This window comes from Dromaius novaehollandiae, chromosome 14 (genome assembly GCF_036370855.1).
Source record: "Dromaius novaehollandiae isolate bDroNov1 chromosome 14, bDroNov1.hap1, whole genome shotgun sequence".
Lineage (NCBI taxonomy): Eukaryota > Metazoa > Chordata > Aves > Casuariiformes > Dromaiidae > Dromaius > Dromaius novaehollandiae.
Genome location: NC_088111.1, coordinates 6,453,596 through 6,481,147, shown reverse-complemented (window position 1 = coordinate 6,481,147; position 27,552 = coordinate 6,453,596). Strand labels below are relative to the sequence as shown.

The 27,552-nt window shown below is 49.6% G+C and overlaps 1 long non-coding RNA gene across 2 annotated transcripts in view; it reads right to left on the bottom strand.

Moving 5' to 3' along the window:
• LOC112992884 (uncharacterized) overlaps positions 1-10,515 on the bottom strand; it is a 55,366-nt gene extending 44,851 nt beyond the window's left edge. The window contains exons 1-2 of one of the 2 annotated variants that reach the window (XR_010391580.1): positions 10,455-10,515; positions 557-661 (exon numbers count right to left, since the gene is read on the bottom strand). This is a non-coding gene — a long non-coding RNA (uncharacterized LOC112992884). The remainder of the gene's footprint in view (positions 1-556; positions 662-10,454) is intronic. The other variant, XR_010391581.1, reaches the window with a different exon arrangement.
• Between the last annotated feature and the right edge of the window lie 17,037 nt (positions 10,516-27,552).

Sequence of the window (27,552 nt, the reverse complement as noted above, 5' to 3'; positions counted from 1 at the left end):
GGCATCATTAGTTAATGCCTGCAAATGGACTTTGAAGATGCAAAATGCTCTATAAATGTTAAATGTTATTATTCTTGCAACAAAGCAAGAAATTAAAAGAGAGAGAGAAAGTTCAAATGAAGAACTCCCTCATTACAGGTAAAATTGTGTCTCAAACAATGTATGCATAAAGTTTACGCCATTTCCATAGAAAAATGTAATTACCACCTAGAGTAGTTTCGCTCCCTGAATTACAATTAATTGACATCTATCCAAATCCTGAAAAACAACCATGTTTAGTTTGCACGTGGCCTAAACAGCAGAGAGCTCCAGGTGCCTGAGAGGCATTGCAACGTCACCCATCCGAGCCTGGCTGATGCACAGGCCTCGGCCTTGGCCATCCCCGGCCAGGTTGTGGCTCTGGCCCCACGCGGTGTGTTTGCAGAGGCAGGTCTCTGCTGCTCTCTGGTGACAAGTGACATTTCTCCACTCCAGCTTGGTGAGCTCTGTGCATGGAGTTAAAGCTGGCTCTGGTCTGATGGTCAGAGGATCCCCCCAGGCACCCTACGGATCTCACCTGGCTCGTAGCCGCTGCGCAGGCTCACCTGAGCACCGGTCCCGCTTTTCACACCCAGGCACAGATTTCCTTGTAGTCAGTCAGAGAGGACACTGCAGAGCCAGTCTGGGGGGAGAGATGGAAGGCTTTTAAATTTCGCCCTCACTTACCTTAAAAGTAAATGGAGGAAACATTGCAGTTGCTTTCTCCAAGGTGAGATTTTGTGGTCATTCCTCTCATGATGCTGAGCTGGAATACACAGGGGAGACCTGGACATCAGAATTAGCGGTCATGGTATGACAAGGGCCATTTCCTTATGGAATTTTCTAAATAATTATGAGAGCCAAAGTGGACCCAAATTAAAAAAAACCTCTCTGATCTGCCCCTTCGTTGCCATTAAAAGCTCAAACACATTAGAAACACAGAAAGGGCAATGACATCCAGTGGTTAAAGCTGTTCTAGAAGTGAGGACACTGCTTGCTTGTGTGAGCCTGAACAAGGCACGGAAGAAATCTGTGCCTCAGTTTCCCTTCCCTTGAGATGCAGCTAATATCTATTGACCCATGTGCAAAATGCTTTCTAAACTGCGAATGAAAGGCCTTACATAAGTAGTTATTAATAACAATAATTGTTGTTGTTCCTAAGCCAACTATAAAAATAATTTTTCAGAGAAACAAAGTGCCTTGTCTCCCAGTGATAGATTACAGTGATGTTAGAAATTACTCACAGTATGAATCTGGTTTCCAGTCTGGTTCCTCTCAATAAATTACAGAACTGAGCCCAGAGTGAGTATATAGTTCACCAAAGTAAATTCAAAGTAGGCAGAAAGTATATTCTCCCATCAATTTTGTTTGTGATCATTTGGGGTTTTCGCCTGACTAAAAGGAAAAGTTAAATATTGCCTAGGAGTTCCCCTATTTTAAGGCTGGCCGGCTTTCAGCACACACCACCGGCCGCCCCGTCAGTGCTGCTCGCCCTCCCCGTCCCCAGCCCTGCTGCACCCCGCCGTCATCCTCCCCGGGCGGCCACACGTCCCTCCGGGTTATCGCCTTTATTTTTATTTTCTTTTCCCGATTTTGCCACTGTTGTTTACCCATTAAATTCTTTCCAGATGGGGCTGAGATTTTCCTCCTTCCTCCGAGCCGGCGCGCGGAGGCTGCCCGTCGACAGGTGTAGGGCAGAGCGGAGCATATGCCGTTGGTTTGGCAGCGCCGGCTGCAGCGGCAGCTTCTGCGCGCGTCTCGCCGGGCAGCGCTCAGCTGGGACCTGGCGCCGCTTGCAAACACCATCTGGCATTGGCAGGCCTGGCACCGAGGAACCACTACCCGTGCAGGCAGCCCGGCCGGCCGGCCAGCGCCAGCCCTGCTCGGCGGCAGCAGCGGCTTCTCCCCGCAGCCGAGATGCTCGCGCGGGGATGCGGGAACAGCCCGGGGCAAGGGGGTCTCGCCGGGCCCTTGCTACGGCGCTGGCGACAGCTGGGATGGAGCAAGCAGAGCCCGTGCTGCCTTCGTTAACCCTCATCCACGGCACGACAGCTCAGACCCCTTCTCCATCCCCTCCTTGCAGCCCCCTGGAGCCCCCGGTTCTTCTAGCGCCGGGTCCCTTCGCCGGCAGCGGGTGCCGAGGCGGTGGGGACACGGCCTGCATCTCCTTACAGGCAGCCTTTGCTCCTCGGCGCTGCGGACGACCCTCCCAGCACAAAGCGGCCGTGGTCTGGCTGGGCTTGAACGCACACAGCGTGGCAAAGGCCTCTGCTTCCAGCTTCTGAACCAACACAACGTAGGCCACAGAAAGGCCTAGAAAAAATTACAAATAGTAATTATTTATAGCAGAGCTACTCTCTGCTGAAGAGATCTCCCCTGGAAAGCTGCTCCTGTGCCCCAGCGCAAGGCTGGGCTGCAGCGGTTCTCTGAGCAGCACAGCACGCCTGGGGAAGGGGGGTGTTTATGCAACACCCTTTTTCCTCCTCCCGTGGCAAGTAAGAGCACTCAAACAATTTCTGGCTGTCTGGACCAATGTCAAAGAAAAAAAAAAACAAAAAGGACATGTGAAGCCTGAATGGCAGTACAACAAACTCACCACTCAGCTCCACCACCATCGCAAACATCTGCAGGGCACGTCTGTCCCGGAGCACCAGGCGCTCGGGATGAACACGAACCTGCTCCGCTTTGCTCTTCCTGATGCCTGCACGTTTTGTCTGTGCCTTGATCGTGGCCCTGTCTCCCACCCATCCTCCAGAGAGCCCTGCTCCCTGGGCTAGGTCTCAAAGCCCTTTGGTCTGACAACAACCAGGAAAAGACCAGCACCCCAGCGCTGCCCAAAGCGCTGCTAGTCCAGCTTGGGTTTGGGAACACCTGAGCTCCAGTTCGAAGTACTTCTGCACATGCGGAGACATCCAAAGTTCCCAGCTTCCTGTCACAGCACAGTCACATTTTACAAATACAAGTGTAAAGGAAAGAGACACTGGAAGCTTGTCGGGGAGAAGCGCTTCTCTCCCTCTGTGCAAGGCAGGACCACTGCCACCTGCGAGGACTGCCTGCAGAGATGGCCTTCGCAAAGCGTGACTGTCACAGGAGGAGACGCGTAAGACACAAAACTTTCTAGAATGAGCTGGGCTTGCAAAACACCTTGTCTTTCCAAGGAAAAAAAAATTTTTTTTTCCCTCTGTCGCCTTATCTATAGCATCTTAAGGAACAGCAGCTGTTGTGAGCCAGCAGGGCGATGTATATTTTGGCTCCCCACAGGACTCTCTCTGCCTCGCTTACCATGCAAGGATCACTGACAGCCTCACTTTCCCAGGGCTTCTCTTGTGCATCAGTTGCTAGCCACTTGCTTGCCGAGTGTAGGCACCCCACACAGTGCAAGTAGGATCGAAATACAAATATGCTGCAGTTCAAACAAGAATTTATCCCATGTTTTACGTCTTGGAGGACATGGTCACAACATCTCCTTTCTCAGTCTTCACTCTGAGTGGTGACTGCCAGGATCTGAGTTCAGCTCTGGATAGAGAAAGCTTGGATTACCAATCTGGATCCATACTAACACTAGAAAATAACCCCACCAATTCCCGGTGCCACCGCAGTCCCCCCGTCCTGCGTTGCAGCCAGGGCTGCAGGCCTGCGTCAGAGCTGCAAAGCACAGGATAGCCGGACCAGACACAGCCTGCTCTGTCAGGAGGGCATTTAAACCCCAATGTGATCCCTGCTAATGGCAGAAGAGCTAAACTGTCTGTTGTAGTATCTCTAATGCCTTTTGGAAGATAGCATCATATCCCTGGGAGTTGCATCCAGTTGACAGTAGGAGCACTTGCAGGGCGGAGTGCTAAATCTCACGTTGGGAACTTCGCAGGACATGACTTCTTATGGCTTCCCGTTTTGCCGCCATCTTCACACACATTGCCCGTCTGATAATCCACCAGGTTAACACCAGGCCCCTCAGAAGGGACTCGGTGAGCCTGCACCCTTCACCTTCACACCGCAGTCACCCTGGCCATGAGCTTTCCTGCTGGTCTAAGATGCAATCACCGGACAGGAGCTGCACAACGGCTTTGCACACCCGAGAGGGCTGTTCTGTTCTTTCTTAGTGAAGCCCTCCATGGCTATAGGCTGAATTGCAACTAATACTGCTGGGGTATCAGTGGGGCACCAACTGATCTACAAGCCTCTGTGCACTGGCAGCCAGAGAACCGATGAGCAAAAGGTCTGTTTTACTTCATTTCTGCAGGTGAGAAGGCGGAGGTGTTCTGGGTCCAGAGTCAAGCAGACATGAGGTCCTGGTCCCCCCATTAAAATCTCCTTCTCTTTTGCTGTCAGCTGCTCCTGGTGCATGCCCTGACCTTCCTCCTCCCATAGCACCTCTACAGCGTTACCGGTCCAAATTTGAGCTCTGATAGCACCAACCCAACTAAGCAGGGCAGCAAGGGGAGACCTAGCTCTCCTTGCAGGACCGCTGTGAAGAAATACCACCTTGGCTCTGGTCTGGCACTGTTCCTTGAGAAAGCTGCCATCCTTTCCTCAATCACTCCATCAGAAACCAGCTCTCCCACCCAATTAAAGCAACTTACACCCACACAAAGAGACTGTGTTACATTAGCTACTGCACATGACTTTTTGGTTTGGAAAGCCAGTAATGCAACTAAATGGCTTGGGCCTCAGGATCCTGCAATGCTGTACAAAGCCTTGGATCATCTGTGCATGCAACTGCACTAGAAATAAGCATACAAAGTCGCTGCTGCAGTGGCACAGAGCAAGGGGAGCAACTCACAGGGTCCATTTGCTTCTGTTTGCCAGCAAATTCTTGTTGCAATTTTACTGACATAAGCCTACAAGTGAGAAAAGTGTCAGCGACAATGCACCAGATCTCACCCATTTATCTGCATATATCCAAAGCTGATTTCTAATTTCCTCTTTCTTTTAAAGAGGAAATTATCTGATCTGTTCCTTGCCAGATCCTGCACTCCAAACTCAAGCAAAACCAAACGGGTACTGTCTCCAGAGCCCCATGTGTCAGAGGCTCCAAACCCACAACGAAAAGGTGCTGCCTGCCCTGAACACAGTACAACCCAAAGTACATTCGGGTTTTGCACTTGACAACATGGGCACTGCTGTTTCCCTGGTTTTGTAAGATTACTTTACGCAGCATAGTTACATATATTTCACAGACTGTACTATACTAGTGGTTATTCTGCATGTACAGCAGCCTAAAGATAGGCCAGCCCCAAACTTTACTTCAAGCACTTTAGCTTGCAGGCCTTTATAACAGCGCATGACAACCTCTATATGGTCTGTCTAGCCTGAGAGAGCACTGACAAAGAGAAAGGAGAATGACAGATGCTCCCCATGCACAGAGGCAAATAGAGACGGGATGAGGGGAGAAAGAGCCTAAAGGGAGAGAAACTGAGCACGCACACACACACACAAAGACAGGAGAGACAAAAGAAAGGGAGGTGAGGCAAAAGGACCGGAGATGAAGAAAATGACCCTACTCACTTAGTGAGAGCTGCTTGCAGCATCATCTCTTAATGCTTTGTGAGATCTGACTGGGATATATTTGTGTCTGTGAATCAGAATCCTGACACCAGTCCCTTTGATAAATATTTATCGTGCCTGGCTCTCTATCACTTCAGTTTCCACCAGATTAACCTTGATTCTTCCAACAAAAAATGTCCTGATGTTCTGCCTGACATACACATACCACTTTGACCTTCCTTCTCCAGATTCCCCATGGTACTCGTTTCCATTCAGCTAAGGAGAGAATTTTCACTCATCAATCAGAACTGGATTTCTCCCATGCCATGTAAATAATTTAGAAGCACAAGCATCCATGGCACTGCTTATGTGCAACCCAAATCCAGTGCCAGGAATCTTGGGAAAAGGGCCCAATAATATTGTACCAGTCCAAAGTAATTAAAGTGCATCATTACATATAAATTTGTAATTAAACACTTTAACGTAATCATCCCGCACAGCACGATTCCTGATGAATTAATTAAAAGAACTCCAGAAATTAATGTTTTACTTGTCACCATTGTTGTGCTAGCTGTAGCCATCTCCCTGACTATTCCTGCAGCATGTTGTGAAGTAATTATATAATTACTGGGGAACAGAAAGGCCCAGAGTCCCAACAGAGGAGAAACCTGAAACAAAGTGGAAATAGCACACCACAAAAGGCAGAAGGAGAACAAGTCTCCCCACTGGAGAAGAGTCCTCTTCAACCCCAGGAAAGAGGAGGCTGGAAGAGGAGGATGGGGACAGGATTTCTACCAGCTGTGCAAGATGGATGTGTTCTCCCAGGTGCAATCTTGCTCACTTTCATGCACGTGCACACGCGTGTGCATGGCTGCTGTGCTCTCCCCTGGGGTGCTTGTCATCTGCAGACGCTGATGCGTGTCACACACCTCTGGGTGACCTGGGCACCCTGCATTCACTGTGGCAGTGTCACGCAGCACATCGGCAGCGGGAAGCCATCCCACGGGACACTGCCCATCCAGCCCGTGAGAAATAGCCCTTCTTCCCCAGAGCGTTCACTCTGAACAGGCTGCAGAGAACCAGGCAGCAGGGAGGGAAGCAGGGGCAGACAGGAGAGGTGACGTGCCCGACATAAGCCAGCAGGTCAGCGTCAGGGTGGGAAGTCGTACCTAGGTGTCCTGAGGCTCAGTGCGAATCCAAACAGAGGTGATCTAGGGGGAGACTTTGGAGAGCCTCACCCAGAGCAAAGCTCATTGCCATCTCCCCGGCGAGGTCTCCTCTCCTGATAGCCCTCAGCCTGTTTTGGGTTAAGTCCCAACCCATGAGACCTTTCCGTTCCCCCTCCACCTCCCTGGTGCACATGCGAGGCCGGGGTTTGTGGCCAGCTGCCCCAGCTGTGCAGCCCAGCCGCGCTGCAATGCCGGGAGCAGGGCTGCTTCCCACGGTGGGGCACGTGGCTCAGCTTGGCCCTCCTTCACCCCATGCAAGTGCCCTTTAACCCCGTATGCCTTCCCTCATAGCACAAACAGAAGCAGGGTGGTCAAATGAACATATGAACAACCCCCTTCTCCATATGTGCCCACCTATTCTGCTGCTTCAGAGTCCTCCATGTCCTGCACTCTCCTCCTGCAACTCACAGTCTGGAGGATGGAGTCCTTCCAGCCCCACTCACCTCCTCTGGCTTTGGCCATCTCGTTGGATAACTCCCCCCAGGAAACCTCTCATATCCCAAGTGTCCCCCCACCACCTGACACTTATTCCACTAAGACCTTCTAAAATCCCTCCTTTGTTATCTCTATTAGATTGCATTTAGATTTCCTTTCTTCAGTCCCCACATTCAAACAGAGTCAAACAATTTAATTCCCCAGGCCCAGCCATATCCTTCATATTTCAATCGCTTAGTCAAAGCACAGTTGTTAGTAAGCTCCTTCATCCCTGGTCTGGTGGGTGTGAGCTACAGGACTTGTCTCCTCAGCCTACAAGGGAAGTCAGGAGCTGTGGGACCAAAGAGGCTACTGGGCCGACTGCAGCGGTGAAGGGGTTAAGGATGAATTCAAATTGAATTCTTAGCTGCAGCAAGCATTGCTGTCCGTCCATCCGTACATGCATGTGTACATGCATACATCTATACACAGCACGAGCCTCACGCAACCCTCAGCTCCTAAAAACATTCCTGGAACTATATAGCATGATGCACACAGGGAATTTCCCCCAAGACCAGAGCCCAGAGTCTAGCTTGCCATCACAAGGAGGACATCTAGATAAAAAACCGAATCTCCAGTTTGCTGCTGCTGTGCGGGGCACCGGGGCGCCTGCCCTCCTCACCCACGCCGCAGTGCCCATCAGCATGCACGCGAGGCCGGGCTGCACAGCCAGCCGCGGCAGGTCGCTCAGCGGCCTGTGAACCCGGACAAGTCCTGGCAGGGCCCAGCTGAGGGAAGCTGGTGGAACGGAGCCACATTCATTATTCCTCAGTGGGGTTCCCCTTGTTTTAACATTATTTTCAGCACTGTCCAGACATGTAGTTTCGCATCCGCCTTTGCCACCTGAACCGCTGTGCACCACCGGGGCTGCTGGCAGCGCTGGCGGCACGGCGAGTCTGCCGGGGTCCGCGTGAGATGCGACCTCGGGCGCTGCGCTAAACCGACTCTTCCTTCCAGCTGCCCCCAGCCTCCCCCTCTCCAAACGGCGGTCTGGGGGGGGAACAAAAGCTATTCACCCATGGGGACAGCTGTGCAGCACACGTGGGCCCACACAGGTTTGCTCCATCCCTGCTGCCAGGCTGCTTCGCACCACTAACACAGCTGGGGCTCAGCATCACACTAGCCATGGCCAGGTAGCACTGGAGTAGTCTTCTCTCAGTTCACTGCATAGCATGGAGTAATAATGTCTCCAAGTGAACACTGATAGAGAAAAATGCTCAATAACAGCTCCTTAAAAGAGCTTCACTCCTTAAACTATGGCTGCAGCACTCTCAGTCCTTATCTGAAGGCTCCCAGTAATAGAGACTCTCCTGCTACATATTTTCCATAAATTATATTCCCAGTGAAGGTTGCTACTGCTCCGTATGCCCCCAAAAATACTTCTTATACTCCTGGGTCATCACCCCTGAGCCCATTTGGACACAGGAGGGGTCAAAATGTTTTATTTTATCAGCCCTGAGATAACAGGGACTCAGCAGGTTCATGAGCTTTTGGCACTACCCAACCACCTGCTATGGTGGGGAGGGAAGCGGGGAGAAGCTGGGGCAGGAGGCGGCACTGGAGAGAGCCACAGGCACGAAGGGACGTGATCTGGGCCCAGGAATTCAGAAATTGCAAATCAGGACACCAACAGGTTGGTCCAGCGCACAGCTCGTGCTTCCTAGCACAGGCCCGTCAGTGCTGCCCTGGGATCAGCTGCTGCTCTTCTGGCTGTGCGGACTCCAGCTGAGCAAGGGCTGCCCCAGCCCTAACACCCACCAGAGCCGCCAAAGTGCTCTCAGGTGGAGATGCACCAGCGCTGCCACATCATGCAAAACCCATCCTGACCTGACCTTAGCCCAAGGGCTGCTCGCTCAGGAGAAGCTGAAAGGAGGAGCAGGTAACAGGTTGCAAACTCAACCACCACAATGAGATTTGGTTCAAACCTCAGACTGAGGCTGCATTGATTTTCCAGGAGCTGGAGAACTGCTTTCCCATTCCCTTGCCCTTCTACACACCTCCACGCTTCCAACCTGCTAGAACATTTGCTCCTTGGCTTTGCTGCAGTCAGTGGCCTGGGGATTTTTCTCGCAGTTATTTTCTGTCCATCCAAAAATAGGAAATATCGCAACTCAGCTCAATTTTACAGCTGCAAGGCCAGGAGATTCAGGAAGAGCAGGGAAGACTCAAATTAGATAAAAGCATCTTTTGAATTAAGCACGGGACAGAGACAGGGACCCGGGAACCAAAAGAATCATATGGGGTGTGACTCTATTTCCCCATCTAGAGACTATGCTTAGCTGGGGCTGTATTAGTTAACACTCATACAGCTCTGAAAAAGGAAAGTGTTTGAGGCTTTAAATACCGCCAGTGGGAACAGATCAACAAGATTTCTAACCCTTCTGAAAAATTAAAGCTTTTGCCAATTAAGCTGGCAAACGCATGGATGTGAATCTAAAAACCTCTTCAGCTCAAGACCAAGACCGAAGTCTCCTGAGAACAGCCTCTCTTGGCCGTTCCTTATACTCCTCCCATTCACCCATGTCAGAAATATATCAAGTAACCGAGCTATAAACTGCTTCGGCAGACACACACTTGAAATGTAACTAGGCTACAAATATTACTGCGGTAGAACTACCATTCAGGACATTTAAATGGACAGCATTAATGTGCAGATAACGTCTTCTCCTAGATTGCTTCAACTAGTATTGCAAAAATGTCATTGTAAAGCATAATTTCCTTTAATTTTGCAATTAGCCCTCTAATTTGAGTTGCAGCTTTGATGCCACAAACTATCAATGATCTCCATATGCATACCCATACCAGCATATGTACTGCCTACATTTTGGGGATGTACATCGCTTCGGTGATTAAATCACTACCTCAGATTCTGCTCTGGGCTCCACCTCTGTTGAAACTGTGGGGTTACGCTCTCTTAGATGATGCTGGAATTCAAGTACAAAATTTTATTCAGCATAAAGCAATCTCCACGCTACATCCACATATCCTCTTCAGACTGATTTACACCTTTAGGCAGCAGGCTGAACTGATGAACAACAGCAACACTGAGACAAAGACCCTGGCAATAACCATAGCTCAGCAAAGGGAAGGACGTTGCCCATTCATTGCACACACACTTGGAGTGGGACATGGGCCTCTCCAGAGTCACGTAGGCTGTTACAGGCTAAAGGAAAACCAGTGGCAAAGCAGCCCAAACAACGCAGTGATGGATGGTGAAGAAAATCACTTGATAACTGAATGTTCTCCTACCTTTCAAGCTAACATCCACCCTGGCATGTCCCCGCTGACTTCAGGAGTTCAGCGACGTACGGTTCTTTGTGTTTCATCTGCAAAAAAGAACAAACAGTACTTCTCTGATATGTCTCCATTCGCTCAGTACCCAGCCATACCCAGTCTCTTAGGTGCTGTGTAATCAGAGACGTTCAGCACTGATACTGCTCCATCGACCCTGCGAGGGAGAAGTTCACCCAGCTCTGCAGGACGCTCAGTTCTCAGCGTGTGAGCAAAGGTGTTAATGAATGATACACTGGGAAGAATAAAAAACACATGTATATAAGCACAGAAAGCAACAACACAGTCCTTGGCTACAGCTGGACAAAGGCAAATGTCTACATTATTTCATGAACTGTGAAAACAAGCAAGCCACTAGTCACCTGTGTTTGCAGTTACACGAATGCAAGTACAGAGCAGGCATGTTTACTGCAACGCCTGTGTGCTCAAGCACGTGTACCCCAAGCAAAGTTAAGGGGAACTTGGGCACCAGCGTCTAGTAAAGCCAGACATTTATCCAAGGGGCTCAAACCCCAGCACAAGCTCAGTACTACCTTTGCTAACACCCATGGCAAAGGGCCTATTAAATTGCGGGGCAGGGTGGTACTTGGCACACAGGAATTCAGAGGTGCAAATTCAAACCTCTGCTCGCTGACAGACCTGCATAACCTTGAAGAAGTTACTCAATCATTTTGCACCTCTGAAAGCACAGGAATAACCCTGAACTACCCCCCCACAGACACTCATGCAGGTCAGCAGCCAGATGCAGGGGTGTGCTGGCACGTGAGGACCGCTGAGGCACACAAATACAGCATCATCCAGGTGTTGACAGCTGGACAGAGGTGTGCATTTGGGAGCAGGCGAATACAGACACATGCACGGATGTGCTGGTGTGGACACATACAAGAGAGAACCCAAAAGGTGTCTCCTGCAGGAAGCCCCATGGCTTGTGTACGTTCACGTAAGTGCTACAGTCATGCAACGTGGTGGTATTTGATAGCATGCCGCTGGCTGCCAGAAGGTCCCCAGGGAGCACAGAGGGCAGCGAGAGACACTCCCTAGCCTGGGCGCCGAGGCACTGCCATGCCAGGCACCTTGGTGCCGCGGAGCCACGCCGGGGCCTGCGACGGGGAGCCGGCCACCACCATCCTCCCCACGCACACACGGCGACAGAGAGCCAAACCTTGGAACGGGTCTCACCCTCCGAGCCAGGGGCCCCGTCTTCACCCTTCCCTGGTCCCCAGCGGAACAATTTACCTTTCGGAGCAAGTCCAAGATATTAATTAAGATAAATCTACCTCAATTTTGAGATTCTCTTATCATGTAATTTATCAAAATTATGTTAATTATTTCTGTAGGGCAGCAAAATTATTACCTCTTCTGTGTCTGATTTGTATTAATATTCATAATTTAATAATTCAGCATCCAAGCCATCTGGTTTGGGGAGCCACGCTCCTTCCCCTCCCTCTGCCAGAGCCAAAACGCTCCAGCCTCCCCGCTCCCGTCGAGGCAGTCCCCGATGGCCCCGAACCAAAAACCAGCACCGGCTCGGCCCCCCGCGAGCGCGGCTGCCAGGGCGGGCTTCTGGCCGCGGAGGGGGGAGCGACCCCTTCGCCGGCGCCGGGCTGAGCCCCTGTCACCGGCGCTCGGCTCAGCCCGGCAGGTGAGCGCAGCTGAATTGACATTTTCCACACTTTGTGATTTTTACACTGTAATTTGACATAATTAATGCCTACATTACTGCTGATAATTTAGCTAGTTAATTAAACTCGGAGGAGATAATTAAGGAGAGGCTACTGCTTGGACTGCTAATTGTTTTTGTCATTATTTTAGGGGCCCGACAGCTGCTGGCTGAGTCATCCCGTCCTGTCAGCTGATGGCTCACGTGACTGCGGCGCCTCCGAGCAGAGGGCTCGGGGTGACCGGCGCGTCTCGAGGTGCTCCGCGGCGGTGGTGGAGCTACCTGCCCGCGCCCGGCCGGGAGCCAGCCGCCGCCGCGCCGCCCAGATGGGCCTCGGCCGAAGCGGGCGCGTGGTTCTGCTCCGCAGGGAGTGGCCTTCCCCTGGTCTCCGCTGAAACGTCCCTGGGTGAAAACGATGGGAGACGCCAAGAGAGGGTGCTTCCCTGAGGCCAAGGAGAGCTTGATCCATGGGGAAGAGCACCCAGCGGAGCACGAGCGTGGGCGGTGCACGGCAGCAGAGGCGCCCGTCACGAGCACCCGCTGCCCGCGGGGTCTCCAGCCAGCCAGAAAGCAGACTAAGATCGGCGTTTCCCCACGCGCCCGGTGCCGTGAGCCCCCCCGGACCGCAGGAAAAACCCACCTCCCGCGAGCGTGGCACCCGGGCCGCCCGGGCCGGCAGGGAAGGAGGCCAGCGCGCTCCGCTCAGCGGGGCTCCCACCCCCGCACACAGCAGCCCACGTACCCTTGGCTGTACCCTCCCGCTGGGCCCGGCTCGGGTGGGCAGATGGTGGCCGCAGAGAGACACGGAAAAGCCACGGCAGCTTCCAGAGCTCCCTGCCCTTCCTTTTAACCCTGCAGCGCTTAACACAGGGCCGACGGCCTCTCGCTGTACTGCTACAGCACATGCTTTTTTGTTTTCTGTTGCTCTGGCTTCCTCTTTAATTGCGAGCAAGTCGGAATACTTAGTGAAAGCAAAAGCAGATGGGCGATGAACCCATCTGGTTTCCAAAGAGAAAAGCGCATCAGTCTGAGCTGCGTCCCTGCTCCAAGCCGCGCTTCTCGTCTCGCCGAGCTCTGCCAGCCCCACCAGCTCGCTCCCACGCCGTCCACCCCCAGCCACCTCCCTGCACCCGTCCGCTACCCACACGCTCTCCGACAAGGCTGGATCAAAGCCCCAGCCCCTCCGAGCACCTGACACGGGCACCAAGTGCAGAAATGATGCCGTGCTTGTCTCACTGCCACCCCCTGTCCATACCAGGCCACTTGCTCCCTCATCCTGTTCAGCAAGGACCTACGATCAGCGTCGGAGGAGGGAATCTCATATCCTGGAGCTGGTCGGGAACTGCAGGAGAGCAACATATCTGGGCCATCGCCCCTCCCTGCCCATAGCCTGTGGGAGGAAGGCAGCTGAGGCATAACTGTCTGCTGTTCCTGCTTCGTAGCACCTAGAGAAACTACGTCTGGCCTTCCTACCTGATGTGCAAAGCCCCCCGATCTCACCCAGTGAACCCAAGAGCACTACCTCGGGCGCCCGGCCGGCCGGCAGCCTTCCCTGCTGTGTGTAGCCTGGCCAGGTTGTTCACTGCCGGAGATTTATTTCCACCCCCTGCCTCCTGGCGAGCTCTGCGCTCTGAGCTGGAGGCCAACTTGACATCTCAATCTGAAGATTAGGAAGGAAACTGGTCACTTCCCAGTTCTGGCGAACTCCTTTCCAATAATTTGATTAATCATCTTAGCCCCACTCTGTGCAGTTGGCATCCTTCATAATCAAAGCCTCTCCTGCAATGCTGTGTCAAAAACCCATAAAGCTGCTGTAAAGGTTCAACCAAGCATGGACCAAAGCAGAAGCATGTACTCCAGAGGCTGTGCACTGGCTTGACTAAATACTCTTTCTAAATATCTCTACAGCTAGCAGTCAGAGGCATATGAGATGTGTAACAAATTGCACAGGGACTGCTTTCCTTCTCTCACTGTTAGGAGGAGATTTTTTTTTTCTGCTGCATTTCTATTTATCACAACATAAAAAAATGTGCCAAAATGGTTTTATATTTTCACACTGAACAAAGACAATTGGACAGCCCTAAGGATAATAATCACAGTAATCATAATAAAGCAATACTTTGTGCTTCTGTAGTCCCCTTCATCCAAGCATCTCACAGTACTTTGCAAACATTGGCCCCAATCCTGCAAAAGCTCATGCACATGCATCATCCTATACAGGGATTCATTCCGCTGGTTTCAGCAAATCACATACACAAGACTCTGCAGGACACTGGCTGCTCCTTAGAGTTGTTCATCTCCACGCTAGCTGAGTCAGCTGCCATGTCTGCACTCACAAGTGCATCGTGAGGTATTTGCTGTTCTTTAAAGTCTGTGCTCCTGGAGTCATGGGATTATGTTTCCATTTTAGAAAATTTTCTACCTTGTCACTTCAATGCAATGCCTACAACAGGAACCCTAAAAACCCAGAAAGCAGTCAAAAAATAAGAGAAACCCAGTGTATTATGTTTAGACCGTGATGCTTTCTAGCAGGGTCACAATTTTTTGGAGTCATGCTTCAGGATTTCTGTATTTATTTTCACCAGAAGAGATCAATTCCATCACTCCAATTGTCATAAAAGAATAAACCCAACTGATCCCAAACTGCTTAGGATAAACTGTGGCAGAGAGAGCAATTTGCCAAAATCTGTAGCAGTGAAAAAATAAATCTCAAGTATCCTTACTCCCTGTCCCTCACTCTGCCAAAAAGACAATCATGGTCCAAACAGCTGAGAGTTTGGTTTGCATTTTTGCTTTCATTGTTGTTTTCTCGCTTAAAATAAAAAGCTTTTCTTCCCCATTGTACCGTAGGTGTGCAGGACACTAACAGCAAAAGCAAGTAAACTCCTACTATTCCAGATCAATGAATTCTGGCAGCACCTAAAGATCCCCAGAGCTGGGTATTACACAAATGCTGTCAGAGAGAGAGAGCCTTCATCCCAAAGCCATAGTCCAAACAGGCAAATACAATTCAGCTGCAGGCAGACAAGAGATGGTAGAGAGGGAAGATTATTTCCACGTCTTAAGCAGGCCCAGGCACAGACTGAATGATTCGCCCAAGGCCACACAGGGAAACTGAGGCCAAGCCACACCATGAAATCACATCGCCGCTTGCCTGCCACGCGCAGCTCCCTGGGCTGACACCTGTGCTTAAGGGAGCCCTGGCCCGAGCAGTTACCTGCTTTTATACTGGGAATAAGGTTCTGCAGGGAGATCAGAGCCAGGCTCTGGGTTTACACTCACCCAGTGGTGATGTTACAGATACAGTCTGAATCCTGGATAAAGAAACAGGTTTCTGATGGCCTAAAAGCCCCACCTAAGAGCGGAGCCTGAGAGCCCTCACGAGGCAGCATCTTTCCTTGAGGGACTTACTCATGCCCCAGTGGCAAAAAGCAGCCAATGTTCAAGATGAAGCTCAAACCGCAGCCCTGTTGCAGGGTTCCTGGGGTTCAACCCCTGCTGAATCCAGGCCTCATGCATCCTCTGTTCGGTCTCTTGCTCAACGTGTCTCTGGAGGACATGCCACCACTAACAAACTCTACCGGCCACAGCAAGGCAGTGGGAGGCAATCAGCATCTCCCTGCAGGGCTCCAACACCTCCCAGTGCGGGTGGCCGGCACGGGCATCCTCCTGTCCCACGAGGCTACTGCTGTAAGAGTGGGTTTCCTCTGCAGGGGGAAGAAGTAGCCCTTTCCTCTCCGCACAGCAAGCTCAGTCTTGGTGGAACAGGAGAACTACCACAAGCTTAGGGACAAAGGTGGTTTCATGAAGACCCTGGGTAAACTATTGGCCATCCATCACCAGGACAACTCCACCAAACAGCAACATCCCCAAAACAGGCTAACACAAAATAAGGTCCGAGTGCTTTAGCAGGCAATTTGAAGATGTTTACGACACCACTGTAAACAAACTACCCTAGTAAGCAGGGCCCAGGGCAACCAGCTCAGCAACTGGACTGATGGCCCCTCGGAGCTTTTTTCTGCACTTTTTCCAGCAAATCATACAGCCTCTCTGTGCCCCACTGCCTTCTTGCATGAGGGAGGACCTATGTGACGCACTTGGAGATCTATAGCTGAGCAGCAGGGCAGCCTGCAGTTGGAATCTGGCAGAAATTTCAAACCACCCTTTAACCTCCCATACCTCTGTGATATCCTCCAGTGAAATGAATATCTCATCTCAGTCTAGTCCAGCATCTTCATCCCAACAGAGGCAGCATAAGCTTTGCCTTCCCTGACCCCCTTTTCCTCCAATACGCACGTGCGCACGCACACACACACGGAAAGAGAGCCCTTAGCACTGGAGGGGAGCGAGACGCAAAGGAAGAGCATTAGGTGGAATGAGAGATAGCAAAAGCACAGCCATATCAGACGTCTCCAGGCAAGATAACACGATAAATAATCAATCAATCCCTACAAAATCCTTAAGTGCTTGATGTATCCTCCTGCAAATTGAATCACTTCTCCTACCAGGAAGTTCTCTCTTGTAAATAAATGAGAGCAGAAATGGCCCATATTGAAAAATAATGTTGTTAAAACCACTGATTAAGTTTTACACAAGCATAGGAGAGCAAACTAAAAGGTTTTAGCTTTTTAATTTAAGAAATGAGGAATATGATATAATTTCAATTTGTGATGAGATAAGATGTTCTCGATATTGTGGCTTCAATTGGATTATATCCTAATGTACTTTTATAAAGTGTCAGGCTAGCTGCAGATTAAGGTATGTGTGTAATATTCTTTATTAACAATTTAATGGACTTGCTTTCACTCTATCCATCTTAATCAGTGTTTCCAGTCCACCTGGGAGATCTAGTTAGTGCAGAACCTGAAACTCCAACCTGATGAAAGAGGGAACTCAGTGATCCATCAGTGTCAAAAACAAGAGGGAAGCACTGATAAAAGAGTGTCGAGGACCATCTTTAACCTCCTGTCATCAGCACCACTCCAAAAGCTCTCAACAACCGCTCTTGGAGTCACTCGGTGAGACATATGCCATCCTCAGATCTGCATCCTTCCACTGCCAGAATATTAAAGGAGCTTTTGGCAATATGTAGGACTTCCCAGATCACAAAACGCAGTTGCCTGATCTCAAGAGACCCGCTCTTATAATCCTATTTTACAGTCAGATGCTACTGTAAGAGCAGTCTGGTTGTGTAGACTCCCCACTACCCTTCGGTGTTTGTCCATAGGCTCTGCTCTGGTGGTTACATACTTCCATCTAATTTCCCACTGAAATTTATTCATGACCAGTTCATATCTGCATGTTCTGGTATCAAGACTGGCTTTTAGATTAACTAGCTCTTCTCCTCCCTTGTGTTTATCTGCCTGTGTAATCACATCTCCTCTCAGCCTTCATTTTGTTAAGCTAAATAACCTGCGCTTGTTTAGTCTCCTCTCATAAATGGACCTTCAGATGTCTTCCCCAGTCTAACGATCCTTCTCTGCACCTCTTCCAGTTTTCCAGATTGTACACAGCATTCAGACAAAGTCCCACTGCGTTTTTAGTGCAAATGATTTTCCCCGACTCCTAAAAATGCCATCTCTCCGCATAACTCACAGTCCCCACCACCTCCGGCCGGCTCATCACTGGTCAGGAGGAAACTCTAGGTAAGAACAGCTCCCCCACAGATCCTCTTCTCAGGAACCTCCGACAGCACAGGCATTCCCATCACAGCCACGAAGGAGAGCCCAGATGACATCTGTTGACTTCTATTTGGGTTTATAACCTGGCCAGAGGACAGGGCGTGTGGCGGGTTATTAGGAAATGGTAGTTAGGCTCCTGGTTCTGCTACAGGGACACTTGCTGAGTGGGGGCTATCCCCAAGCCCTCTCTTTGGGATGCATATTAGGCCCCTCAGAGGATTAATACAGCTGCCAAGCCCAAGGAGACCACATCCCATCTCACCTGCAGAGCACCTATTGCCTGTGGTTTCTGCCACTTTCTATTAGGGGGCAGGCAGGCATCTCCTGTGTCCCCAGCTGAGTGGGGACTCTCCATCCCCAAGCGTAGGAAGCAGACACTTTCCATAGGAATGGCAGGGTCACAAAGAGATTTCAGGTTCAAAGGACACTCTCAGGTGTAGCAATGCTGAACCACAAGAAATGCTGCAGTAAATCCATGAGTGAACTCCTCACTTCCCAAGGGAGGAGCCTATCTGTCCTTTCCCGGTTCTCTCCCTTGGAGCCAGGGTGGGACATAACCTTGTCATCCCATCTTCCTTTTGTCACCTCCTCTGCTTCGGCTGGGATGTGGACTCCTTCCTCAACTGCCGTCACCCAGGACTGAGGGCAACATGGTCTGTGCCCTCCATGGGCTCCCCAGAGATCAGAATGGACAAGTCCTTTCTCTGTCACAACTAACACGCAGCTGCTGCTCTCCAAGCACCCACCTCTCCCACCCATGGCTCCTTAGACGCCCCAGCAGGGCTAAGTCGTCTTTCTCTGATCAAGGCCTCTCATGCTGCTGGCCTCGGTGAGAAACTGGTATTTCCCATACACCCTTCGACCCCCCACAGGGTGAGCAGGACTGCTCACTCCGTTCTGCACAAGATCTCACCACGGCTCGGTACTCTGCCTCCGCCTTCCGCAGCCTGGCTGACAGTGACTGCCACGCAGTCTGCCATATGCATGCACAAGCGGTGAGCTGATGCAAGAAACAGAGAGCAGCAGCCTTGTAAATAATGGGCAATCAGGAAAAAAAAAAAAAAGCATACATCTCATCTCCTTTAATTCCCTTGCAATGCAATGATTCTGCAAGGGTGGGTCGGTCGTAGCTGCAGGTGCTCCCGGACGGGGGAGGAGCGCAAAAATGAAGTTGTTTGCGGCTTTTGATTCCATCCCTGGAATTATTTACAGCTGCAGGCAATATTAAACTATGTAGAGCAAGTGTCCTCATTTACATGCTAATTCATTTATACCCTCTGGATTGATTTCTCCAATTCATTTTCAGCCCACTAACTCTTCTGATATGAATTATATTATCACCTCCAGAACGGCAGCAGGGAAATGTGACGAAGCCACCCCAGTTCTTCTGATCTCTAATTGCCCTCGCTGTTCAGAGACTGCGTGGCCCAGCTGCAGCTTTGCCTCCTGGCTAGAAGCACCCATCTTCTCTCCACTCCTGAAGAAAAACCAACGGTTTGGCTCAGAGAGCAAATAATCCCACATGCAATGCTTGGTTCTATTCTGAGGAAGAACTGAGCGAGTGGGCCTATGGCTTGCACTCTTTGGAAATCATTCCCTTGTTCTGCCCGGGAGGAGGAACTACCTAATTGCAGAGAGCAAAACTGAAGTCCATCCATGTTCTGCAGAGGAAAGTCCTGAAGCCATAAGCAAATTGAATTAATTCTAGACTTCCCCAAGGGCCTTTCTGAGGCTTCTCAGCTTCTACAGCAGCCTCACATTGCACCTGGTGGACATAACCCATCCCCAGTTCTCCCTGCCTTGGAAATGAAGTGCTCATTGTTGGAAAGGGCATAATGTCCAGGGGATGCAGAAGAGCAACGAACTGTATCCATAGGTAGCAGGAGCTGGGAACAGTAGGACTTTTCTTCCATCACTGTCACTGGTGGATGAATGAGGTTTAGGTATCCTTTTCAAGGAGGCATATCCAAACAAATTGACTCATGTCTCTGGAAGACCTGATGAGGGACTTTGAAGTCCCTCAAGGTAATAGTGCAGAAAAGAACTGTTTCCTGCACTGACTGTAGCTAAACAGAAGGGTTAGTCTCCAAGATGCCAGCTGGGGATATTCTAGCTGCACATAAAGAAGGGAAGACAAGCCAGCAGCTAATGGAGGAACACACATGGAACAACGCAGCATGTAACACAGCGCTGCCAGCCTCCATGTTTCCCTCAAAATGGCTGTGAAGTTGGGCAGAAGTTTAAACCTCAGCTTCCACAAGCAAGTGGATTTCATTAGACAAAAGTCTCATCGACTAGCCATGACACCGTTTTTAACCCTAGACCAAATACGCGGGCCAGATTTTGCTCAGAAAGTACTGTAAAACCCTACTGCACTGGGAGAACCAGCCTTTCACTGTTGTTCCTTCTGATGTTTGGCGTGTGGTTTAACACTCCATGGAAAGAGAGCATTTTACACAATAGACAGGGTGCCTTCTGCAACAGGCTTTAAATGCAGTGTTGTCTTGTCAGTTAATCCTTAGAGAAAGGTGCCAACCAAAAGCACTAAGCTATGTGTGGTTTCAGATCTGGGTGTTATCCCCTTCTTATTTCCTAAAAGAGAGAAGAAAGCTGAATTTGAACATTTCAGTTCCAAGCTCAAGAGCATTCAATGTTCAGAGGCTTTTGACTTAAAGTGTTTTCATGTGATCTATTTGACAGTTAGGAGAACTGCACCAAGAGCCAGGGTTCTGACATGGTCTAGAGATCAGTGGACAGCATCCTTTTGACCATCTGATTTCTCATTTTTTAAAAAGATATTTTCTTTACAAACACTGACGCAATAAGGAAACATTGAACTTGGTATAATTTTGTGTTTTAGGATTGTTTGCCCCTTGATCGGCAGCATGGGTTGGTATCCTCTCAGCAGAGGACATCATTTCCCCTCCAACTCAGTGTTTCAGCACTGTCTTCATTGGTGGTTATGAGTGAATCCAAAATACAGAATTGGTGGTTTTCATTCTGCAGAGCAGTTACACAGCAGTTACACAGCTTCCTTCCTTTTAGCTATATTCAGTTTTAAAACGTGATTAGTCTTGTAGGAGGGGAAATTCCACGTCCTTTAGCTTGAGTGAATTGTGGTAGGACACCTCTGCTTACGTGTTCCAGAGACTATTTTACTGCTTTATAGGCTCTGGTTAATCAAGGTGCAAACCTGATTCCAGTACCCACGCAAGTCAGCAGCTGAGGAACCCATCAAGAAGAAAACACTCAGATGGACAAAATGTTTGGGTTAGGACTGTGGTTCAGGTTGTCCAGACACTTCCTTTTTTTTTGCCTAAAGAATCATTCTGCAAAGAAGTCTAACTCCTATGATAGACACCAGACAATGATGTAGGTATAGACACATTCAGGTTGGTAAACACACATGGCATCTAGAAACCTTTCTACAACCTAATCCCTTCTACAGGGACCAAAACCAAAAGGTCCAGGCTCCTAGGAAGTTAAACAGGACTACTTCCTCTCCAAATTCCTAAGTAAAATGAAAGCTATAGGGAAATTAAGGCATTTTGCTGACTGCCAGGCAAAGGACAGCTCTTTGTTTCTGATTTACACCATCTGAAACAATTAATTTGTGAAAGCAGAGATACTGTTCCCCTTGGCATCCACTGTTTATTATGTCTCAGACCATTTCAAATGAGCACTTGAAAAAGGAGACAAAGCCCCTTTGCCTTCTGATCACTTGGGGGAGGGAGAAAGTTGTCCTAAATGGAAGAATAGACTGTCCCTTCTTAATACAACTTCAAAGCTCCTTGGACAGGAAAATTGATAATTGCGTCAAGTACAGTTTTTCTAAACTTCATCATTTAGCTCTGAAAACTGGGCTATTGAATTCATATAGTTCTTTGATCAAGACCAGTTAATTAAGTTATTCCCTTGATACGACTCTTATCATTTTAGTGCCAGACCTACATCACACTTACGCAATTCACATACTGGCTTTGATATGCATCATATAAGCTTCCCAGGCCATAATCGCTGCGTTTCCATAGATTTACTACTAGCCTCACCAGTTTCACCTAGTACATGGGATGCGCTATTGGAGGCCAGTTTCTGAGACGTTAAAGAGCCATTCTGCAGCCCAGAGGGATCCTGGAATTACTTGGCTATAATATGGGAAATTACGTATGCAGGAAAACTACACCTATGATTTCTTCCAGCGCTTGTAATTTCTAGTTAGCACATCTAGTTAAAAACCCTCAGTCTCTTCCCCCATCCCCTTTTGGAAAAACATCCAGCAATACTGATAAAAAGTATGTAACTAAATATTTATTCTATCCTCATCAGCAAGGAAACTGAACTTTAGCTATCCTTTTGCTCAAGGAAGACATTTCTAGTGTTGCAACATCACACTTGTTTAAAAAAAAGACAGTAAAGTTGAGCATGATTTCTGAAATACAGCAAACACTTCACTAATACAAACTGAAATATTCAAGTGCCTCCACTTAACCACATTGTTAAGCCACAGGCAACCTTTGTTTAAGCAGATTTTCCCCTGCTTTCTCTCATCACTTCCTTTTCTTCCCCTCCATTACACAATTCGGCTGCAATATTCTGTAACATCACAGATCCCAAAGTTTCAGCAAGTTACAAGGATATTGTTGGCATCTGAGTTGTCAAAAGAATTACATGGTCTGCAGACTACTGGACATGATGTGCTGCTGGCAAACCAGAGTGGGAATGTTTCAGGAGTTATGTAGAGGCTCTTTTCCCACACTCTCAAGTCCCCAGCAAGTTGGGGACATTCAGAAAGCCAATCTGTACTTAACCTAGTTTTTATCATCAGTCACTCGCCAGGAAGACAAGGATAGATTGAGAATAGCAGTGACACGAGCAGAAGCTCATCGCAAAGGAGGACACCACAGAAAGACAGCAGCTACCTATCCCCAAAATGGAAAATACCCTGCTTCTGAAGAGGATGGTTGGCAGTACAAATTGCAACTGCACCTTTCGATAAGACACTGTATGCAACTACAGTGGGTCAGCAGGGAAGTTCACTGGTTCTGTTCAGGTAACTGCGCCTAGGAACACAAACTCTCCTCCAAGCCAGCCAGTCCTCTTGTTAGGCCTAGACATTTATCAAAAAAAGGATTTCTTGCAATGTTTTGGCATTTTGAGGCACAGGAACTTCTGTAGGCCTCCTGCATCTTTCCCCTTTGTAAACATACTTTCTTTATTGCGGTTTCCCTTCTCCTCGCAAGCATCCAGTATCACCTCTACCCCAGTTTCTGCCCTGGCAGAGACCGTGGCCACCCCGGTGTCAGCCCCACTAACGCTGGGCTTCTCATTGCCACAGCTAAAGGCTTACATTTCTCTACCCAGACTGCATGACTGCAGTTTTTGGCAATTCCTGTCATTCCTTCTCACCTGACACCTCATGACACTTCATTTTCACAGTACTCCTCCAGCTTGCCTAGGTTTCTGACCAACTATCCAGGGTCTCTTTCAGCATATCCTCATCCTCCCCACTTCTGCTTTCCACAGGAGAGTGACAGGCTCCAATTTATGTCTCTACAGTTTTTCTTGGGCTTATCCCCTTAAACCGGATTAGCTAATGTCTTAATGCCAGTGACACCAGTCACAGCTCACCATCTGATCCTGCCATTCAGGATTTGCAGCATCTATACTTGCCATAGCTAAGCTAGATCCTGTGATCTTTCCTCTCAAAGCCTCCAACTCCTTGTCACCCTGGGCCTGCCATCCTGCCTGCTAGCTACACCCTTCATATCCAGGAGATGCCCAAACCTCATCCTTATGTTGTCATCTAACACCTCCAGGCTCGGAACTCTGAACCCCTGAAAGCCTTTGTGCTTTCCCTGTTTTGATACCTACAAGTTTCTCTACCAGGACCCTTTCCTTCACTTTGAGTTAGAGTCTACTGGAAAATTCGTATCACCCTTTCCTTGGTTGTCCTATCTCTTCAGTATCGGATAAAAAAGTCTTGAGGCAAACAATTCAAGGCCTTGTTCCCACTCATTTTATCCATTCCCTTATTGAATTTACCTCTGCTCTGCATCCAACCAGTCTGGCAAGGCTCAGCACCCAACAGCCCTGTCCTTTGGACTTTGTCTACTCTTCACAACACAGTCTACTCTTCCACACTAGCTTTTACACATGAACCACCCCTCCAGCCTACTCCCCTTGACTCTTAAGTGTCCTCTACAGACCCACTTCCTTCCAAACCTGCTGTTCATATACTTTTATTTTCCATCCATCTCCATCAGATGATGGAGATGATGCTGTTGTTGCACTCTCCATTACAGCTCTGAGCATTTGCACCAGGAAGCGGTTCTCCTTCTGCCTCCATCACTTTGTCCAAAGTCAGCTTATAAACACCTTGGGAGCAAACTCAGGTACTTCATCAAATTGCCTATCCAGATCACCTCTGTGTTCCTGACTTTTAGCTGGTTCCTTGCTCTCTGTGTGAACATAAGGATCTTTCCTTAGCCCTGGAATCCAAGTAATACACGGCAAGGACCAGCCCGCAACTCACTAGGCATTGATTTACCCCAAAGGAGAAGAGATATGCTAGCCACAGCTTTTCATCATGGTCATTCCTTGCTGGGATGTGAGAGAGGCAGCAGGAAGAACCACTTAGACCAGCCTAGGTGAGATGCGTAGGGAGCGGTGTGGAGGAAAGGCAGGCAGAGATGGCTCCAGCTCTTGGCCTGCTCACTCCCATCACACCTCACGTGCTCCCTGCATTCGGACCCCGGCGCTCGCTGGACAATGCACATGGCTCTCCGAACAATGCAAAAAGAGTCACATCCCCCCTCCGTTCTCTTTATTGATCAGTCTCTCCCCCTCGCACATGTCCCTCACCCTTTGCCCCTCTCCCCCTACTCCAAAAATAAAACCCCAACTGAGAAGAGTCACCAGCTGGAGTTTAATTTCAGACTCCAAGGCATATCTGAAGCCAATTTGCAATGCGCTTACTCCGAAAATCACCCTCCCCTGTGATGCCTGACAGCTCCAGACCACAGTCCTGCTCTCAGCTCCGAAGGAAAAATGTTTTAATTTGTCACAAACCAATTATAGCGTCTCATCTATCCCTGAATTACTCATCTTGGCTACAGTATAGGACAAAGGGCCCCTCTGAGAGGAGATTAGACATGGATATTAACAAGAGAAAAAGTGTCCACTGTCTCACCTTGCTGGGACGCGGCTTCCAACGAGACAGGAAAAGGAAACCCCTCCTGACTGACAGCTGGAGGGAGGGCTTCCATCCCACGGCAAATCCCTCGTTTCACGCAGAAGAATAGTCACGACAAACTCTGTATTCAAATAATATTCATGCATGGCAGATAACAGAGTCACGGCTGGCAGAGCTGCAACACGAATATAAATAACCTTCGCTCCGTTGGTTGCTACCGCAGACACTCTGGCACCGTGTTTGAGGCCAGGTGAACGGGCTGTCGGTGTGGTGCACAGCGAGCAGAGGTGTCTGGGTGCTCAAACTCGTGCAATTGCCTCGCCTGAGCCCCACGTGCCACCCCTCTAACAAAGCCCCTTTCCCTCGAGTCCTGTACTGAGCTGAAATGCCATCCTCCAGCAAAGAGGTCCTCTCCAGCCATCTCCTCTCACCCCAGCTGCTCAAGGTGTCTCAAATGCTCCCCAGGGACTGCCTGTGTGGGGTGCACCAGCACTTCTTTGAATTCTTGCTTTGGACCCAGTCTAGTTCCCAGGGCCCTCCACAGCAAGGCCCTCCAAGTCAACCAGGCTCTGTCCTTCCCTTCCGGACCTGGGCTGGCCTCAGGTGTTACCCTTCCAGCCCCAAACCGCCAAGGACCAGGATGTCACCCTCCACGCTGAGGCACAGCGTTCCAGATGGTTTTGAGAAAGCTGGAAACTGCTCTGTCCCCAGTCTTTTCCCAAAAAAACTCAGGTACAGACTTGTCCAGATGAAAATGGGAGGTGAACACTGGAAAGTATCACCTGAGGTTCCCATACTCAAGAGGCACTTTGCATTTACAGACCCAACTGTTACCAGCCTCTGCCACTCAGCTCAGCAGTAGGGACACCAAAGCTGCAGGCACCGCCACTCTCGCAGTCAGCAGGATAAGCCGGACTGCCTTGCTTCTTCATCTCAAGTTGGTTCAAAGTATCCAAGAGCAGCCATGAGGCTCCCTTCCTCCCCGTGCCTATTTGAGATCAGCCTCTTCCTTGGATGAAGAGGGAGATGATGAAAGCCAATTTCCCTTTGTGCTCATGGCGAATAATTTGGAGAATTCCCCTTGTTTACTCAGAAGTGTTAATGATGCGTCAGAAATTACCTCTGAGATTGTAATTAATGAAAACAGAAGAGAGAGAGAGAGAGAGAGAGAGAGAGAGACACACGCACAGAGCCTAATCACAGCTTCAACTGCAAGGCATGAAGTGCTGAAGCAGACTGCAGCCTTCCCTTCAGCCCAACCCTGCAGGACCCCAGGATCACTCCTTAAATGCAGAGGCCCAGGGATGCAGCCCTCAAGCATTGTACAGCCCCCTACACTCCTCTACTTCAGCTATGAAGAAAGCAACTGCTGCACTGTGGTTATCCAGGAGCTGAGGAGGCCATGACCCCTGAGGGAGGCTCACAGGAAATGAGTAGAAGTCCAGTCCCCTTAAAACCGTTTTGAAAGTGGAGCAGCTGACCTAAAACAGGAATTAAACTCCCAGCCATTGCCAAAATGCAGCCACCCACGTGCGCATAGCAACGTATCAGTCAACCCTCGCTAGCCTGACCTCAGGGCTTGGTGTCTCATGGAGTCTGAGCAGAGCAGAAACAGTCCTCTCCCATGGAGAAAGAAGAGGAATGTGATTCCTGTTAGGTTACAGGAAGCTACCTGGGTTGCCTAATTATGCAGGGGTGACTGCTGTGGGCAGAGAAGCAGCTGACAGCTGGTTTCCCAACTCCTCCCCCCTGAAGGCCAAATCCTCCTGCTTTGCCTCCTGGACCACTTCCACAGCAAAAGTAAAGCTGCTTCCACCAGGACAGCAAACAGGGGTCAGGCAGGGGAATCAGCTCAGTGTAGAGCAGCCAGCTGGAAAAAAGCTTCCCCTTTTTCCCACCTTAGCCAGCAGCTTAGCTCGTCTAGGGCTCATTTTGAGCCTTGGATTAGGAGAGTGGTGGAAATGCAAATCCCTGTGAGTCCTAAATTCAAGGTGGAGGAAGGAGGAATGAGCTGGGTTGTCCTCATGTTCACAACCAGCTGCTGTCTGGGTGTGCAAGAGTTGTGAGGCCAAGGCAGTCTGTACAGAGCCTAGCACAGGTAGACCCTGGCCACAATGGGACAGTGCTACAACAGTAGAGACAAATCTTTGGGTCTCTGGGCAGGATCTGTTTGAATCACTGCTCCGCTACTTATCAACTCACCTTTGGTGAAGCAATAGCTGAGATCAGTCTTGAAGTCAGCCTCATATGAGCCTGTAACTGCCCATTTCCAGTAGCACAGCAAAGAAGGGCTTGGGGGCTTGATTTTCTCCACTCCTGTTCTCAGTATTTCTCTATTAAGTCTCTATTAAGAGATTACTTAAACCTTTTAAATCCACACAGCATTTCCAGGTGAGACTCGTCCCTTGGAGCAGCTACCACCTCAAACAGAGGTGAAATTTTTCCCTAAAAACCTTTTCTTGGAGGCAGGTAAGCACATAGCTAACGAGGCATAACGAGTGCCTGTTTTCTGGCACCAATTGG